This window comes from Rousettus aegyptiacus, unplaced genomic scaffold (genome assembly GCF_014176215.1).
Source record: "Rousettus aegyptiacus isolate mRouAeg1 unplaced genomic scaffold, mRouAeg1.p scaffold_m13_p_12, whole genome shotgun sequence".
Classification (NCBI taxonomy): Eukaryota; Metazoa; Chordata; class Mammalia; order Chiroptera; family Pteropodidae; genus Rousettus; species Rousettus aegyptiacus.
The window spans coordinates 24,148,697-24,169,079 of NW_023416287.1; the positions used below are offsets into that span (position 1 = coordinate 24,148,697).

The 20,383-nt window shown below is 44.6% G+C and overlaps 1 protein-coding gene across 2 annotated transcripts in view; it reads right to left on the reverse strand.

The window, feature by feature from the left end:
* Positions 1-6,592, reverse strand: part of RASSF2 (Ras association domain family member 2) — a 38,479-nt gene extending 31,887 nt beyond the window's left edge. The window contains exon 1 of one of the 2 annotated variants that reach the window (XM_016134655.2): positions 6,484-6,592. The gene's annotated coding sequence lies outside the window, so the exon portion shown is untranslated. Of the gene's footprint in view, positions 1-5,543; positions 5,855-6,483 lie in introns of those variants that run through there. The other variant, XM_016134736.2, reaches the window with a different exon arrangement.
* Between the last annotated feature and the right edge of the window lie 13,791 nt (positions 6,593-20,383).

Sequence of the window (20,383 nt, forward strand, 5' to 3'; positions counted from 1 at the left end):
TGAACTCCAAGCACACTCTCTCAATCCCACCACACACAGAAAACCCTGAGAGGAGATGATTCGGCAGCAGCAGGCCTGGGGCTTGAAGCCCAGATGCCAATGACCAGCAAGCCACAACTTAGGTCAGCTGCAGGCCAGAAGGACTGCACCCAGATGCCTGCTTCTGACCCCACACTCCAGGTGATGGCGGCAGCGGGAGGAAAGATGGCCAAAACTTTGTGGCCCTGCCTGAAGTGAAACCAGCAGACGAGACACCACAGCTCTCTCCCAGGCTTTCTTTCTCTTCCTCTTTGTTCTACAAGTAAAACACTTTTTTTAATTTTAAAAATATAGGTAAGCAAAAAGATTATGGCCCACGAAAGAACAATTATTGAATCATTCCACTTCTACAAGGTACCTACAATACACAAATTCACAAGGAGAGTAAGAACAGAGATTACCAGGGGCTGGAGGGGAATGGAGAGTTAGTGTTTAATAAGCACAGAGTTTCTGTTTGGAATGATGGAAAGTTCTGGAAATGAATAGCAGTACTGGTCATACAGCATTGTGAATGCACTTAATGCCACAGCTATGGTCTGAATTTTTGATGTCCTCCCAAAACTCATATGTTGAAGTCCTAACCCACAATGTAATGGTACAGTCCTCCCTTGGCATCCACAGGGAATCAGTTCCAGATCCCCGCAGATACCGAAATCCTCAGAAGCTCAAGTCCCTTATTAAAATGGCATAGTATTTGCATATAACCTATACACATGCTCCTATACACTTTAAATCATCTCTAGATAACTTATAACGCCTAATACAATGTAAATGCTATATAAATAGTTGTTATATTATTTAGGGAATAATGACAAGAAAAAAAATCTCTGTACATGTTTAGGACAAATGCAACCACCCTAAACCTAGCTACATGCTACATGTCAGCAATAATATAACTTTTTTCCAAATACTTTCTATCCACAGTTGGTTGAATCCCTGAATGTGATACCTACAGATATAGGCCAACTGTGTTAGGAGGTGGGACCTCTGAGAGATGATTAAGGCAAGAAGGTGGAGCCCTCATGAATGAGATTAGTGCCCTTCTAAAAGAGACCCCCACAGAGCCCCTTAGCCACTTCCACCAGATGAGGATATAATAAGTCTGTGACCTGGAGGAGGACCTTCACTTGACCCTGCTGACACTCTGATTTTGGACCTCCAGCCTCCAGAATTGTGAGAAATAAATTTCCATTGTTTATAAGTCACTCAGTCTGTGGTACTTTGTTATAACAGCCACAACAGACTTAGACAGCCACTGAATTATACACTTTAAAATGTTTAAAAGTGTAAATTTTATGTTATGTATATTTTACCATAATCAAAAATAAAAAACATTTAATATTAAAAGAAAGCTTAAGATCAAAATCTCCCCAAATTCCACCACTCAGAGACAATTACTATGAACAATTTGCCATACCTCCTTCCTAAATAGATGTTTTATAAATATAGCACATTGTTTGGTAACCTGCTCTTTAGAAATATATATTTTCCATGTTAATAAATATACATCTATATCCTATATTCTTTGTAGCCATGTGCTATTTCAAAGTATATAGATATACCATAATCAACAGGTTTACAATTATTGGGCATATAGTCTCCATTTTTTTTTGTTATTGTGGCAGTTATGATTATTGTTATAAATAATGCTGCAAAGGACATCACCATGCACATATTTTTCTGCACTTGTCCAATTGTATCCTTAGGATAAGAATTTCTGCAGGTGGAGTGGCTGAATCAGGGACTCCCTTGGGAGGACTGTCAACAAAGCATTATGAGTAAAACCACACTAGGGATGTTGAATTCTGTCATATGAAAATCTCTTTATCCACATGGGCTTTTCTTGGATTCCACTTGGGTGCCTATGACCCTACGTAGTAGTTCAGGAACATAGGGACTGTCCTTTCCGTAAGACACCAGGCCCATACTCCCTACCCCCCACCCCCACGGCTTCCTCTGGGGACACACCATGCCTGTGTCATGAAGTGAAAGTGGTACACAAGGAAAGCAGAATTTTAGTGGGTTAACATTTACCGAATTTCCTTGTGCCAAAAGGAATTACAATACACTACCAAAACTCTACAATGGCCCGGTGCTGGGCCCCCATGTAAGCAACGTAAGTGTGAACATAGGAAATGTTTTCTTTTGTTAAAGGTTTTGTTCTTGTGTAGACGGAAGGAGAATGCAATGGACTCATCCTAACAAGACCAAAGGCTGGATGGGACTTGTACAACCATCTCACCCTTAGCACTGGAGATAGGGAAAGTGAGGCCCTAAAAGGCTCATAGCATATACATTTCAATAATCATTAAATGAACTCCAGAAGAGTCTCATACACAGTGGATCTGCCAGTTCAGGGCAGAGGGTATGTTCATTTAAACATAGCCCAAATTTTGACACCAAATACAGTTCTTATCCTCCTTACCCTATGTACAAAATTAGAAATCCAGATCACTGAGGTCACACACATCCCAGCTCAGACATGGCGAGGTATGCGCTGAAGATGGCTCTCAGGGGCTGTGGGTATATTTATACTATAAAAACCACCAAACATCATAAAACAGGATCCCCCCCTCTTCCTGCAGAGCCAGTTGTCAAACATTTATCAGCATATCACTGGTCAAAATCTGGATGTGAAAACCAGGAGCAGGTGACCTCAGTGTCCTCACCTAATCTAAGGACGACATTGTAATTCTCCATGGTCCATCATAATACTCACTCCCAAATCTATCACAGTCCCTTTTATACTAATCAATGAGCCTGCAAATGTTTGACTGAATGCTTGCTGTCTGCCCAGCTGAGCACATAGCACAATATCCGGGTGGGATAGCTATCATTTCCATCTTACAGTTGGGGAAACTGAGACTCAGAGATTTCAAATACTTTTTTATCTATAGACTAAAGCTTGTCTTAGGTTGGTGCCACCTAGAAGTTGATAGCTCTAAGATAAGCATTCAAGTGCCAGTGGAAGAGAGTGAGAAAGTGAACATGGAAGCAGTGACTGGAACTCAGTCTTGTGAGGCAACTCTGAGAGCCAGCAGATCTATCCCAAGAGACATAGGGGAGCTGGAGTATTTATGCACCTTCTCCTATCAGCCATTCTTTGAGGCCAAAGGAACGTGGGAAGGATGCTGACACTGTCTGATACCACACAGCTAGAAATCAGCTAGTAAATGCAATTCCATACTGTTTTCAATTACTTTTAAAGAAATGAACAGTTAATCAAACACTTAACTGAGTGCCAGCTATGGGTAAAACGCCATGCTGATGACATAAATCTACTTTGCCAAATCACTATTGATTGACATGTCCAATAAAAATACAAGGTATCCTTTTGCCAATTTTTATCAATACAATAGAAAAAGCCCTTCTAAGTCACTTTGCTCATCCCACAGGAATCAGCTAAATGCCCTTCCTCACCCTCTTCTCCTGTGAGAGGCGGCCCTCTCTGGTTCAGCCACAGCTGCCCTTGGGCAGGAGTTTTGCAGCCTCGAGTTGTCATCCCAACCTGTGATTACAGACTCCTGTGATTACAGCCATCCCAGGGATGACTCTAAATGATCCCTTGGTCACCCATCAGCCAAATCTGAAGGCTACCCATGTTTACTGTTCCCTGTTTGTCCTGTGCCTTCCGCCCCATCCCCTCCCTTCGACGTCCTCCATGGAACCCACAAGCAGGCCAAATAAATGAAACCACAATCACGGGCCTGTGGGCGCTTACCCCAACTTAAGGATTTATTTAAAATTCTTCTTGAGAGGCGGGGAGGTGTTTAAATAGGACAGTGTGTCATTTGGATAAATCACTGGACCACACTGCGAAGAGTGGTGGGAGGGGCCTGCTGCCCTGGTTTTATAAATCCAGCTATAGCAGTTCTCGGCAACTATGACTTGAAGACAGAGACTGGATGTCTTGTTCTATTCCAAGAGCACGGAGGAGACCTACTCAGTTTCTTACTCTGGGGGAGAGGAAAAGGTGCTTTTGGATGACCCAGGAAGCATTCCACCCTCTGCATGGGGTTCTCTGGCAACTTGGGCCCACCTCTACACCCCCAGTGAGCACACTTCCTGCCAAAGTATCTGAGAGAGGACTAAAAGCAATAATCAGGCCACGGTCCTCTTGTGCTTTGGTGATGGGACCCCTTTCTGGCAAGCTCCGCAGTCCAGACCTTAGCAGTCCAGCAGAGATGCCAAGATGTGCAGTCCTGGGCACCTCTCCAGCCAACTCTCTCGGCCATTCCTAAGCAGTTCAAGCACAGAAGGCAGACACAAGGCTTGGCTCTGGCGTACCAGCAAATAGACGAAGAAATCAAAGCAAAAGCAGCAGATGACTGAAAGGGCCCAGGTAGGCAAGAACATCCAAGAATGAGAAGGACTGAGGGGGTGAAAATAAGGTGTAAGGTCGTCTACCACTCCCAACTGACTCCTAAGATAATACAAACTGAAGAGAGAGCCTGAACCTCCAAACAGAAGACATGCAAAAATGCAGAGAGGTGGGCTGTGGAGCCCCAGGGACACAGTCGGACCACCCTCAAGAAGGTGGGAATGCTGCCAGCCGGAAGTACAGCAGGTGCAGGTACTGCCCACTCAGCAGGGTGCAGAAGATACACCTCCACCTTCCCCTGGAGGAGGGCATGGCTAAGGACCCCAGATTCCCTGGCTTCTTTCAGCCAGGCTCCCCAAATGTGCTCCTCATCATTCTAACGGATTTCACCTGCAAAAAATGAGGGAAGAGGAGCATGGGATATGTCTAGGCTGCACCCCAAATGCTGTTCAGTCTCCCTAATACTCCACTTCTGCTCTCCCATCTTCTGAAGCAAGACTCACCTCCAGCTCCCGAACACAAACAATCCCGAACTGTACCAGCCCAGATGCCCAGGTGCCTGGGCGGGCTGCCTGTTATGCCTCCATCTCCTTCTCCCAGGGCAAGAGCTACCATCTTTCCAAAACCACCCCTCTCTGAGCTCAGCCATCATTTGAGGCCCTCTTCTATCCCCCAGAGTCACACTGGATTGCCACGGCTCCCAGGCATCAGCTGACCTGTCCAGAGGAGAAAGCACAGCTGGTGCCCAGACTCATGGCCCCAGCCCAAAGTCTCTGATCCCAAATGGGCACCTCCTAAGCCAACTCCACACTTAGTCTCTGGGACCCTGTATTGGGACACAAGCTAAAAAATAAAATGAACTCTCCTCAAACAATCCAACATATCTTATTCATGAGAAGTTTTCTTTAATTCTTCAGACAGCCTGATGAAAAAGTTCTCAGTAAGTAAATGTAGATTGATAAGTAAAATAATTCCAACTCCAGATTCCTCGTCCAGATGCTCCGGAAAGAAGGCCCCTGGCTCTAACTCACAGGCAGCTGTTTAAAAGAATCATTGTTTCTAATTCTTTCCTCCCATTGTACCAAGATCAATGGTGGCAGGAACCCAGTCCTGCTCCAAGATAAATTATTATTTGTCAGCTAATTGCTTCAAAAAATTCATTCATCACATGTAAGGTACTTACTATAAACCTGGCCGGCTCTAGACACGGCCTCTGTCCTCTGGGAGAACACGTTCTAGGGACCTGGATTCCGGACACCTGGGAATGAAGTGTGTGGAAACATTGAGAAGCCTCGAGTTCAGCTCCTCCTGTCACGGCTGGATTTGAGCTGGGCCCACAAATGGCCCCTGGGTAAGATGGCACCCTCGGTCTCCTTGTCAGGCCGCTGCACCTCTCTGCTGTGCCCAGGACTCTCCCAGCTTAAGGGCTGAACGCAAAGCAGGCGCTCAAAATGCAGAAGTGGCCGGGTCCGACCAAGGCACCTGCCTCTGTTGGGCGCAGAGGACGCAGAGCCGAGCTCCACAACGACCTCAGACACCAGCTCCAAAGGCGGGCGAGAAGACTGCAAAGGGGAAGTGCCCGAAGGAACAGGGGCCCTCCAGTGCATCCTGCGCCCTTCAGAAGTCAGAGGGAGCCCGCCGGGTAGGCTGCAACTCGCCTCTGGGAAACCTTCCGTTGGGCGGGGAAGAAGGGAACGGGATTGGGGTCGGGCACTCCCCACGACTATCGGGGCCTGCCATCCCTGCACCTGCTGCCGGGCCGCACCTCGCCAGGGAGTCCCGTGGATAGAGAAGGAAGGACCCCAGGGGTCGGAGGGGGAAATCGAGCTTGGAGCTACAACTTTCTCTGGCCAGAAAGCTGGCGGGCTGCGGCCCCGAGCCTACGCGGCCCCCGTGGAGTGGGTACCCTCGGGAATCGCCCGTGTCTGGGGAACCAGGGAGGAGACCAGGAGCAGTCGAGGACTGAGGGGCAGACCTAGACCAGGCAGGCGACACTGTGGGACAACTTTCGGCAGGAGGCGGGCAGGGAACAGGGGAGAGAGGACCTCCCGGTACCCCTCGCCTTGCGTCCCGCATCCCGCGCCTGGAGCCTCGCGCCCCACGCCCCGTGCCCCGCGTCTTGCCTGCGTGCCGAGCCAGTTGCATCTCGCGCGCGCCTCGAAGACCTTGGAGTTGGAAAGTGGGGTGCCACAACCTGGTGGCTTCTCCAGCCCGCGCGTGGGTCAGAGGTCCGCGGGCCCAGCTCAAATCCAGCCGGGCCCGGCAGGCGGCGGCCTCGCGATTGGGGGTCTGGCGCCCCGCCCTCCTCCCTCCCGCTCCACCCCTCCTCGCCCTTTTGCTCTCCCCAAAGCCTTTATCTGCCCCTATCCGGTCCGATCGTGCTCCGTCCTCCTCTTTCTTTCGCACTCCATCTCTCCCCACACCCCTCTTCCCTCGCCTTTCTTCCTCCCCTCCTCTCCCGCCTGCCCTCCCCCCCCCGGGGGGGGCGGAGCTTCTCCCCTCCCTCCTAGACAATGCTGTGGCTGCGCGTCCCCTCCTTCCCCGCCCGCAAGTCGGGGCTTGGGCTGCCAGCGCCTCTTCCGGGCTGAGAATGGGGGGTGGGGTTGAGAGGAGGGGGTAAGACTGTGAGGGTGAGAAGGATGAGCTGGTTCTCTTCACCCTATTCTCCCCAAACCCCTCGTCTCACCCTACTCTGTGACAGCCACTCCCTGGGAAAGAGTCACACTGCCCCGCGGAGCCCACCTCTAGCGCTCCGGATTTCTCAGTCAGAAGATGTAGAATTTTTCTTTTTTTCCAACACCCAGGCTTATTCCAAGAAGGGTTTGAACAGGGAGTTTTAGCAGGGACTAAGCCAGGCCCCTTCTACTTCACGGGCTGGCAGACGTGACAGTAATGTGAAAGAGGCCAAGTGTCTTTGTCCACCTCTAACCTCCCCTTCTTATCCATCCCTGGACCTCTCAAGGGGCTCTCAGTGCACAGGAAGCTTTAAAGAACCCCAGCTGTGGGGGCTACTTATCTGTTCCCTTCTTATCAGAATTCTCCCCCCACATACAAACCCCAACTCTGCAGACTCAGTCCCCAAGCCAAAAGGAAAGGGGTCCTAACCTTTAATGGGGTAGCCAACCACCAGAATACAGCTAATGGGTAGCCAACCATTAGGATGCAGCAAGACCAGCTCATCCCTCCTGGAAGCCAAACATTCTTTACTAAATTCATTGTTTGGATCTTGGAATGTGTCTCCCTTAGAAACAATGTTATAAATGTGATCTGCTTCCAGGCCAGCCACAAGTCTTTTGAACCCAAACGCAGCTGTGGGGTGGTGCTAAAAACTGTGTCAGCTACTCAGAAACAAGGAGGACACTAACTAGCTTTTTCTATAGGAAAAAAAAATTATCTCCTCATTCTTTCCCCCGGAGCTATAAACACAAAGCTCCCCCATTAATTTCCTCCTTGAGCCACTACACTGTATTAGTTAAGCTTCTTTCCTTTGCAGGCAACATGAATACCCTCAGACGATTGTATTCTGAGGACATGGGGGTTTCCCGATAGCCTCAGGGTCAGAGCTGCAGGGAAAGCTCTATAAAAGGCAAATCCAGAGCCCGGAGGGCTTCCAATAACCCAGGAAGTCCTCTGTGAAGAGCCAAATCTTCCCTTTCATCATATACTGGCCTTCCCTGCACTTCAAACACAGGACAAAGGGTGGCCATCACTTGTATCACTGGAGCTTGGAGCTCCCTGTTGAAGCAGCCAGGCCTAGCTAGAATCCCCAAGTCTCTACTCCAATCTCCCGGGAGAGCAGCTCATTGGCCCAGCTTAGATCAGGTGGCTATACTATGATTTGTTCAACTGGGGCCAAGTGTAGGCTTACATTGTCCAAAGTAGGCTGCCAGGAACCCTGACCCTATGCTCTGCTTAAAACGAAATCCATTCCTTTCTACTTATAGTCTCTATCTTGATGAACAAATTGATTGATTGATTGGTTCAAGATACCAGAAAACCTCTTTCTTTTCATCAAATTCCCCACACAGAAGCCACCGGAGAGAAAGAAATAGACCCCTTATTCATCAAGGCAGTATAGGGACAGTACATTTGTAGCAGGGATAATATTTTACAAATATTAAACTGATACATTAGAGCCCCCCTAAACTCTATTTCTGCAGCCCCCCAAACCCAGCCCCCAAACTGGACCAGGAGGCACACAGATAAGCATTACCTAGAACTAGTCCTCCAATAGAAATGCAATGTGAACCACAGGTGAGGTTTAAAACTTTCCAGCCATATTAAAAATAGTAAGAAGAAGCAAGTGAAATTAATTTAATAATATATTGAACTTAAACCAAAATACCCAAAATATTACCATTTCAACATGTAAGCAATATAAAGAAATTATTTTTTATAATTTATTTTTCTACTAAAGCTAAAACCAGGTATGTATTTAAACTTCAGCTCCTCAATCTAAATATTAAATTTTCATCAAAAATACTTTAAATTTTATAAAATTTCTACTTGAAAAAGTAGATTCACATACCTAAATTGGCCCAAACAACTTGCTTAAAAGTTTCCCAGTAACCGAATTGAGTATTTGTGTTTTAAATTAAGGTTTAATTAGTTAAGATTAAATAAACTTAAAATTCAGTTCCACGAGTCACATTCTCAGTGCTCAATAGTCACATGTGGTTAGTGGCTATCATATAGGGACAGCACAAGTTTAGGGAGCAAGGAGGTCACAGATGAGCTCAGAGTCTCAAAGCTGACCTCCCTTACTTATCTCTTTAGCAGAGCAGTGGCAGAAATGTCAAGCATGGCAGAAAGAAGATGATTTTCCAAATTCCTTTGTGTCCCCGTAAAACATCTCAAGAGGCAAGTTTTACCAGTAGATCAGAGTTCTCCTTTATGCCTGAGTAGAAGCCGGATATTCAGAGAAGTGAGAGTCCGAAGCTGACTCTTCTGTGCCCAGTGGATTCTGGAAAAGGGAGGAAGCAGGAGACACAAACAGTCAGAAATGCCATACCTTCCCTGTGCAACCTTCAACCATTGAGGGGGGAACAGGGGTTCTGGGGATAGCGGAGAGGGGACTGCCACACTGGCTGCTCTCCCCTGTTCTCAGGCATTGACCTAGCGGAGGGTGCAGCCTTTATTAAAGTCAACTCAGTGGTTACACAGAGGGAAAGTCTGGGTTTAGCTTTCTGGGGTCACCCCACAATTTCTGTGTGGCATAGACGTGATGCAGAAGTTCCCACCGGCTCCCGAGGACCAGGGGCCTCAGAAGGAAGCTAAAGTGTGAGTCACAGCCTTCCACAGGGCCCGACTTACTGTGGGTTTTCTCGCCTTTCTTCCTCTCCTTGCATTCCACCATTCTCACATGACACCATCCTCACATGCCACAAGAGAACAGAAGACAGAAGCTCCCCCAAAGATCTATCTAGGAGACAGATGGGGAAGGAAAGAACTCTGAGAGAATTTTTACCTAAGGAGATCAGTGGAACTGTCTATATTACTGCGTCAGACTTTTTTTTTTTCCCCCTGCTATACAGGATGTAAGAATCTACAAGAAAGATCTAATGAGTTATAAAGAAAAAAGGAAGCTTAAGCAAGTTCTGCCACTGGAACCCGAAAACATGTGGACATGTCTGACACACTAGTCTGGTGGGCTAGCCAGAGATGTGTTTGAGAGGTGAGGAAAGGCCCTCTTGAGAGATCATTTTCATTCTGCGAAAAGAAGAAACCAACTTTGGTCCAGTAACAAAGCTTTAACTGACAGAGGGAAGTGAGATTGTCACTCAACTTTGCCCCTAACCCGGCGCCTAGACACTTTGTAAGGGGAAGGAGGTTCCTGGGAAGATGGAAGAAACTCTCAGTTACAACTCAAACGACTGTTTCGTAATTTCGGGGATACTCTGTGGCCCAAGCAGCCATGCTTTAGGGACCTCCGGCTAACTAACACTTAAGGGACCCACACTCGATATTCAGCTTCTCTGTTTCAAAGGCTGGGTATATTGAAAACATTACCCAGAACCCAATGGATAGTTTGCCAAAATGGTCACAATTATTCCTTTCCCTGCACTTTGCAGTTCCTCCTACAAAAAGTTGGCATCTGCTTTCTCACCTTGATTCTGGACATTGTGACTTGCTTTGGCCAATAGAATGTGGCAGAAGTCATAGCATGCCTTTTCAGATCCTGGGTCTCAAGAATCCTTGCATTCTTCTGTGTGCCATGTGAATAAGCCTAAACTATCTTTCTGGAGGTTGAGAGAACATATGGCCCAGAGCCAATGCCCCAAACAAGTGAGAGACCTCACTAAAACCAGTAAAGCCTCCCACCCAACCCAGAGCTGATCGATGCATGAGGGAGCCAGCTGAGTCTAGCCCAAATAGCCAATCAGTAAAAGTACAGGCTTAATTGATGGTTTTCATTTAAGCCACTAAGGTTTGGGGTAGTTTATTATATAGCAGTGGCAAACTGTTAACTTAACAGGATTTTTTTTTAAAGCTAGCTGTGCGAGGTGATGTATATGTTAACTAACCTTATTGTGGTAATCATTTCACAATATATATGTATATTAAATCGTCACATTGTATTCCTTAAACTTACATAATGTCATATGTTAATTACATCTCAAGGAAGTTAGGGGAAAAAAGAAACACAAGAAATAAAAGCCTTTAATACAAAGGGGGAAAAAAACCTAACAGGATAAAGTGGCCGTGGCTGACATGACTAGGGTATTGGTGGACACAAGTCTAGAATCTCTTAGATTTGTTTATGAGCTTCTGAGAGATGTCTCTGGGAACTCTCCCACTAACACAACACACACACACACACACACACACACACACACACACACACACACACACACACCTTCTTCCAAAGCAATGCAGAGGTATTTTCAGATGCTGAAGTCTCAATGAGCGGGTGACATTTATATTTGTGACTGTTAATGTGACCCCATTTGTTCTCATAAATTGGAGAGACCTAGGGAAATTTGAGAACAAAGATTTTGTCACTGAACTCCACCAGCTTAGTTTTCATGGGGAAGGACTATCTTAATTAATAGTATCCACTTTATTCACCACTAAGAAATTTCCATAGCATTTAAAATATTGATGTGGGATGGTGTCTGGATTCATCCTTAGAGATGGGAGGGTCGATTAAAACTCTCGTACACTTGGTACCTAGGTAGGCTCAGGTGCATGAGGCTCGGGTTCCAAACAAGAAACCTATTTTACTGGATTTTTCCTCCTTCAATTAAAGCACAGATAGAGGCTGGTAAAAGGAAAAAAAGAGAGGAAAGGATCCAAAGTACATGGCCTTGACTCAATCATTTCCAGCAAATATGTCTCTTTTCACAAAAAGTACTTGATATAGAGCCTTAAGGCTCACTACTAAATACTTTCTGGGCAGCTATCTCTCTAAACGAAGTGCTTATAAACAGAATTTGGTAACTGTATTTCAAATTAGATGGGAGATTGCATTTAATTTTTCTAGGAATCCATTCAAGTTTCCTTAACCCCAAGGTTACATTCCATCCAAGTTCCCCTTCCATTTTTGGATGTATTGAAATTCTAATTACTTGGTGTGAAAATGTTACCCTGTCATAATACAGATTGAGTATGCATTCAAAATTATATTCGTAGATATTTACTAGACAGTTATGGTATGTGATGTGCCATGCTAGGCATGGTGAAAATAAGAAAAATAAGAATCACGGAGCCAAAAAATGTCTCAGGCAGCATTTCCTCTAACAACTGTTATTTGGTGGGATCAGAAATTGAGACATAGAGGAATCAACTCACTATACAATTTGATTGCATGAAGCTGTTTAAGCCAACCTAAGGAAAGAGAGCTTGATTTAAAGAACCAAGGGTTTCTTGCAGAACTCATGGGAAGGACCAAGGTAGGTCCAAGGTGGGCTAGAATATGACCTACAGGAGTCTCTCTCTCCCTTTCTCTCTCTCTCATATTCTCTCTCTCTCTTCCTCCCTGGTTTTTGTATTGCCTATTATCTTTATATCTGCTCTAATTTCTGCCCAGAAGGCGGCCTTGATCCCAAAGTCTAAATGCATGTAGAGATCCCACATTCACCATTAACTCACTCAATCTCTGAGTGCTGTCATCTGTGGCCAGCAGCAGGGTGAGGCCAGGATGTGAGATGGGTCATTGCTCAGAAATGGGAGGGGTGGGCAGAGGAGAAAAGTATTTGGAGCATCTACTGTGCGATCACATTGTCTGTTCATCTACCCATTTGCCCTTAAACCTCTGACAACTCAGGTTCATGGCCAAGTGTGAGAGCCCCTCTCCAAGGGCCCCTGGCCCCTGGGAATTCTTGAGATATCCCAGATTATTTTATTGAGGTTCTCTAAATATGTATGCTTTCTTATATCTCCATGTATGCTCAGGCATTTTCCCTTTTCCTGGGATGCCCTTACCTCCCATCTTTGCTAGATTATTTTTCCCATGACAGTACAAGGATGGCATGACAGGGCTTTATGCACTGATGTAACCTTGATTGGTGACTTCTACCCTTCAGCCTCCCAATTTAAACATATAATCTAAGTAAAAGAGTCATTCAAACATAGCATCCGGTGCATCACCTAAGATCCCTTACCCAGGGACCTGTACCCAAAGCCCTCCCCATATTCTGGAGCTGCTCTTGATGCCTGTTCATTCTCCAAATCTTGGCTCAAGTGCCTCCTCTCCTGGGAAGCCCTCTCTAAAAAGCCTTTCCCTAGCCACCCCATCATTTCCTCAGTGCTCTCACAATGCCATTTCAAATACATTTACAATGAACACTTCAACCAGCCCAAGGGCCAGGATGATGTCTTATTTGTCAGTTCATCTCCTTCGCTGTCTGCCACACACTGTGAGTACTCAACACACATCTGGTGAATGAAGGAAATGAAAAAATTAATCCTATCACATGGTTTGCTGGCTTATAAACATTAACTCATTTACTTCTCATACAATCGTAGGAGGAGCTACTATTTTTATCTTCATTTTGAAGATGAAGAAATAGAGTAGCACAGGGCGGCTAGGTAACTTGCACAAGATCACAGCCAGCATGTACCAGAGCTAAAATATGAGCCCAGGAACTCCATCTCAAGTCTCTCTCTCGATCCTTGTGTTTTCTGCCTCTTTAGCCACCAGGTCCAAATGCAGGATGATGCGTGCTGATCCATACCCAGATTGCTAGCCTCAATTAAAACCTGAAACCCCCTGGGGACCCTGAGGCTGGAATATGTCCTGGGGTGAAGGTAGAGAAAGGGTTATTGCTTCCTTGCAGTCTCTATAGGGCTGGGCATTTCAAGCAGTGAAAGTATCACCTTGAAATACCCGGGGTGAGAGTACAGTGCCCACTCTCTCTGGGCAAAGCTGGAGGTCAGCAGAAATTGGCCTTGTGCCCTCCTCCTGCTCCCCTGTCTTCCCTCCCTACCTCATACCCCTATTTTCTCTTTCATTATGACATGGAAGGCTCTGTCGCTCACCAATTCATTCAACAAACATTAGTGAATGTACACCACGCCAGAAGTGTGCTTAGCACTCATAGGACAAAGCCCTGTCAGGTCATTTTGTGTTGTGAAAGAAGTAAATATATATTACTTTGGTGAGATAATATGCTTAAGTTTTAACAGATCACACACGCACACACATATACACACACATACACACACACATACCACACACACACACACACACACCCCTGTGCATGGTTCACAGCTTCCAATGAGTCAGAGAAAGACTTCTTTCTAACACTTGAGAAAGATTTTGTCCTGGATAAAACTGGATAAATAAAAATTGGAACCAAGAATTTTTTCAAGAACTTAATTTTTTAAATTACCTCTAAGTAGTGATTCAAAGAAAAGTTACAAGTATACGAGAAGAAATTTTAGGACAAGGGAAAGAGGAGAAATATAAGCCACCAGGGCTGAGGAAAAAAGTAAAAGAGAAAACTAAAACCATTGCAGAAAGGAAAAACCCAATAAAGCATCAAAACACTAGTGAAAACATAGCTTAGAACATGGAAGATACACTTTAGAAAAATGAACACAATAACACGCAGAATAACAATGAATTTGAAAATAGAAGAAATAATAGATATGGAACAAAGACCAAAAAATCCAACACATGTGTAATTGGCATTCAACTATGTAAGTTAATAAAACTTTCCTAATTAAAAAAACTTTAATTTATAGATTGAAAGAGCATACTATATTTCAAGAAAATGGATATCATTTTTCCCCCTTAAGTTTTTCTTCAAAATTTAAGTTCCATGAGGCATGGGAACAGCGATTTTTGTTCTTTTTGTTTACTGCAATGTCCTTAATATTTAAAATAACTCCTGGCACCTAGGAGCTCCCAATAAACATTTATTGACTGAATTATTGAAGGAAAAGGCCAACTAACACCAACATGTGCTATTAATGTTGCCATACTTCAAGGATAGATTCCTCTGATTTCCCAGCAGAAAGGTCAAATCACCCATAAAAAAAACAAACCAGGCTGATTAAAAACTTTAGCATAACATTCAAAGCTAAGAAACAATGTCATATGGCACTATAGTGTCCTCAGAGAAAGAAAACATGACCTAGAAACTTTATGCCATCACAAACTATAATTCAAATATGAAACAGGCAAATATTTTCAAAACTACAGAAACTCGGCTATCTTGAAGAAAATACTAAAAGACCAAGTTCGGTAAACAAATGAATAGAGAAACAGGCAAAAACACCAAGAGTGAACGCAGCACACATTTACGTTTGGGATTAAAGCTAAAACAACTATTGGAAATGTAGTTAAAAAATGACATCAATATTAAAAACCACTATGATGTAGAAATTATAAAACCAATGAAGCTAAGAATTTGGTAGGTATCCTGATTTCTTCATCTTATTATAGGAAGGGAATGAAAATACAGGTTGCAAGTAGATAGCCTAGATAACAGAGATATAAATAAAGTGGTGCAGTACTCACTAGATAGCAGTTTTCAGCCAGCGGTGGTGCCTGCATCGTTGGTGGTCTTGGAGCTTGAGCAGCACTGATGTCATTTTGTGAGTTGGGATCAAAGACAATGAGCAAACTGAAAAGTGCTTAACGGTCTTGCACAAAGAAGATTTGTCTCCTATAAATATATTCATTCACCCCCAGGGATAAATAAAGCACTGGAACTAATAATAGTAATAACCAACCAACACTAAGGAGAGGAGAGGAGAGAAAAGAGGTGGGATAAAGTGTAAACACACTGATTTCATCGTCACTTACCGTGGAGAGTCAATTGGCATTATCTTAAGAAGATTAAAGAAATTATATAGCAACTTGAAGGCTCTTTTGTACTATTTGAATTATTTGTTTCATATGCATATATTAACTAGTCAAAAATTTTAAAAAGACAGTCCTAAGGGATGTTGGGGAGTGGGGTGAGCTGGTAGAGAAGTAAGTCAGTTAGATGCTGGTGAAGATTTCTGAGGTGTCCGGCATGCTGCCTCCTCTATAGGGTTGTATCAGGAAGGACGGCAGTGGACAATGAGATCCTTTAATTTCAGACCAGTTTTGGATCCAAAAGTGGAGAGGAACTGTGCCACTCTCCATCAGGCACCTGGGGTAACCTGGTTCCCATGGCATGGGGGCTGCCTAGGGCATTTTCAGGAGAGGAGGGACCAAGACAGACCCTGAAAGCCTCTGGGGGCTATAGAGGGTGTGGGAGACAGCCAACATTTCCATTCCTCAGAGAAGGGCATGGAAGCCAGATAGGAGAAAGCTGAAGGACTTGAGAATATCTCACAGCTGGGACAAGAGACCATGAAAAGGTAGCTGTCTGGGCCATTCCAGGGACCCCACCAGAACTCAGACATCTTGAGGGAGCCATGGCGGAAAGATGCTGTACCCAGAACCAGCATGACACCCACCCAAGACCAGATGCCTGATTCCACCCTACAATTGCCAAGATGTTCCATCAACCCACACCACCCCCACCACCACTGCCCGCAAAACTGAGATGAAACCCTAGGGAGATGGTGGGGGTGGGGCAGGCAGAAAGGAACATTTCAGAATTAACTCGAGTTAACCTGAAGTGACCAAGTTTACCACAAATTAAGCAACACGTTTTCTGCTTCTAGCCAAATGAAGATTCTGAGTAGAGGTTAATTTGTTTTTTTTTTGTTGTTGTTGTTGTTGTTTTTTTAAGTTTCATGTGTAGCACATCAGAGCCTTTGGCTGAAAAATTCAAGTAGGAGAATTAGAGAAATGCTTTAAATCTTTGCCGCTCAGAGTGAATCCATGGACCGACAGCATCACTTAGGAGTTGGCTATAAATACAGAACTGGGCCACAGACCATGGTCAATTTTAACAAGATTGCCAGGTACCCTGTGTACATGCTAATAGTAGGGATCCCCTGCTTTAATAGTTTCAGTTGCTACATGGAAGTGCCTAGAAAGACAGGACTAGGTGTATAAGGAGAGCCCTCGGGAAGAAAGGACATCTGGGTTGAGTCTTAAAAAATGAGCAGGAGCTCCTGAGAGGGAGAAGGACATTCCAGGTAGAGCTACGGCAAGTTTAAAACCATCAAAAGCCTGGCCCAGTCAGAGAACAGCGTGTGGGCTAGTGTGGCTGGAACAGAAAAGGTGGGAGGCGAGAAGTGTTTTATGTTCCGCTGTTGTAGCCAAAAAACAGAACTCAAGATGAGTCGAGAACCTTGGTTCCTGTGGTGTTGCTGGAACACAGCTATCTTGCCCCTCCCTCCTTACGTGTGGATATTGTTCAAACTGCAGGGCTGGAGGGGAAACCAACGCCACCTCTCTCATGGAAGTGCAGCCTGGCTGAGAGGAGCCAGCTGGGGGAAGTTTCTTGGAGCACAGACATGTCTCCTGGGCCAAGAAACCTCTGGAAGGAGCCAAGGAGGGGAGGGCAGGGCAGCCCAGCCAGCAGGACCAGTCCATCAGCCTCTTCCAGGCTACGTGAGTCCCTGACCCTCTGCCCAGAGCTGGCCAAATCTCTGCAGTTGCAAAGCCAACACTCAAGGCTGTCACCACGTTGAGACCTTGACTGCCCCGCCTTCCTGGCCCTGGCCCACCCCACCCTCTCCATGCAACGAGATGAAAGTTCAGCATGTTCTCTCCCACACTCTCCCTAATCACTTTGCTATGGAGACTTCTCCAACCCAGCAAGCAGCTCCAATCCTCCTGCTGTGCCCCTGATTGAGAACAGGCCTGGGCTGTCCAGGCCTTCCAACAACCTTAACCGCTTCCTCCCCAGATCCAGGCCATTAGGAAAAGAGTAGATAAGAGGGTCTTGAAGCAGCTCAGTGACTGGACAGGGAATGCAACTCCCAACATCCAGACAATTGGCTCTTGTTCTGGTGGAAATAGTGCCCAGGCAATCAGGGAGGAGGGTGCAGGGAGATGGGCACGGGATGAAGCAGGAGACGCCAGGTCCTGTCTTATAGTAAAGCCATGATGAGGAGTTTGGGGTTTCAATCATATTGCAATGGGAGGCTCCAAAATGGATTTTTAAAATAGTGATTAGACCTTATGCCCTTGTGAGAGAAGCTTGTGAGGTAACATGTGGATGAAGACTGTTGGAGATAAAAAAAAAAAAAAAAGTCACAAATTGAAACTATAAAGCAGGGGAAAATGAAGAAATCTACAAAAGGCTGTTGCCTCTGTGTTCAGTGGTAAACCTGGGTCAGCCAGTGTAGGCTAAAAAGAAAAGCTAGACACAAATTAGGGGACAGCAAAGATGAATGGGAATCTTCGAAGACACACCAGAACCCCTCAGAATAAACAGTCCATAGGTGACCCACAGACACTGGCACACTAACTTCAGAGCTGCACACATCAAGAATCTAGCGTGGGGAGGAAGAGCTGGAGGCCTGGGTGGCCCCATGCTGATGAGGCCATCCAACAGATCAAGGACCGGACTGGACACAGCTGCAGCGGCACCTGGACCCTGAACCCATCTTCCAAAAGTAACATCTGCTGCTGCTGCTTTGTCTCTTTATAAATCTTGCAAAAGTTGTTCTTGTGGCCAGCCCAGATCGGAACCTGTACAGTGAAGGGAATTCTAGGAATTGTAACTCCAGCTTAGATAGGTTGACACAATACAAACTACCGCAGAGTCCCAAATAGAGACCTGGGTGTAGCATAAATCGAGTTTTGTTTAATATTCCAAATACACTCATATAAACTTAGTTTCTGAACATGCTATTTCAAAAAATTGTATTTGTGGGAGTGATGACATAAGATTTCTTGAGTCTCAATTTTTATTGCATTTCTTCTTTACTTGGTAAGTGCATTTGCCTTTTTTTTTTTTTTATCATTTTGAGATCTATACACTTAAACCCTTTAATGACTATGCCATTATAAGTGCTTACTTTCTCTTTAAAAAGTTGCATTGGGATGCCATTGAAGGCTTTTAAGCTGAAAAAAGATGTTATCTGATATACAATTTAAAATATCACAGTGGCTACTGTTTAGAGAATATATTAGCAAGGGATAAGATTGACACATGTAAACCAGGTTAGAGGTAATTATGAAAGTTAAGGAACGAAATTATGATCACTTGGACTACAGAGGAGAGGTGTATCAGTCAGCTATTGCCACATATTGCTGTGCAACAAACAGCCCTCAAAGTTGGGGCTGAAAACATTTATCACTTGTGGGGAGAACTGAGACAGCTCTGCTTCATGCTGCAGGACTGAAGTCCTGCTCTACATTCTCTCATCTTCCAGAAATCAGTGGGCTAGCCAGGGCATGTTCTTCTGGTAATGGCTGAGGCACAAGAGAGCAAGCCTCACCAACACCAGCACATTTCAAGTCTTTGAAACATCCAAAGTAAGTCACATGACTGGGCCCAAAGTCAAGGCATGGGGAAGCACACCCCGCCTCTTGTGGGAAGAACTAGAGTCATATATCAAAGGATATGAACTCCAGGTGGGTAAAGAATTGAGAAAAGTGATACAATCACTTTTTAGTGTTACCAGAGAAAAACATAAATGTATAGCCTTAAAATTTCCTTATTAAATAAGAAAAAATAAAAAAAATAGTGATTGATTTTTGAAATTAGGAACAACACAAAAAACTGAACCTAAATCAGCAGCTACACAGTGATGCCCAGGATCATCATCATTATTTGGCATTGCCTTGGAGCTCTAATATGATTAGAAAAAAAGAAAAGAACTGGAATAAGAAAAGCAAAATCTATCTTATATTTGCCAGCGACATGATTGTTTGAATTGAAAATCAAACCAAGAAAACTAAAATGATTAGTAAAGGAATTTTGTGAGCTAGTTAGATATATAAGATAAATATAGAAGAATTAATATCTGATCAGTACAATACATGTAAAAAAAATAGATATCAGATAAATATTTCATGTACAATAGCAACAAAACTATTGAATTCTTATGACTACATATAATGAAGCATGAAACCTATTTGGAGAAACCTATTAAATATTTTTGGAGGTATTAAAAACAAGATTCTGAACAAATGAAAGAATATGTCACATACATTATTGGGAATTACTGTATAAATATAAGGTAAGTCTAGTTAGAATCCTAACAGGGCTTCTTAGGGATTGAATAAACTGTATTAAGGCCATGTTAACAAAAAATAAACGCCTGAGGCCCACCCCAGTCACAGCCTCTGGTTCAGCTCCAGCAAGGCAAAAGTCCCCAGCTTTACAGAAACTGCATAGTACATCAAGTCCCTGATTTCTGTGTTTCAGAGTATGCTGGAAAAGATAGTACTAACTGCAGAGTCTCCAAGAGCAAATTTCTAAGCTTCCTGGAAACAAAACTGGCTGTCTTCACAAAGAGCCAGAAGGACCCCGGTGTCCTTGACCACATAATGCAGAAACAGGACCTCCACTGTAATGGGCAGCTAGATTTCTAAGAATTTCTTAATCTTCTTGGCATCATGGCTGTAGATTGCTGTGACTGCTTTTTTCTGGCTACCCATTTACAGAAGCAAATCTGAGGAGCCCTTGGGCCTGGCCCCCAAGCAGCTTTCTTCACAGCTTCACAATCATCATC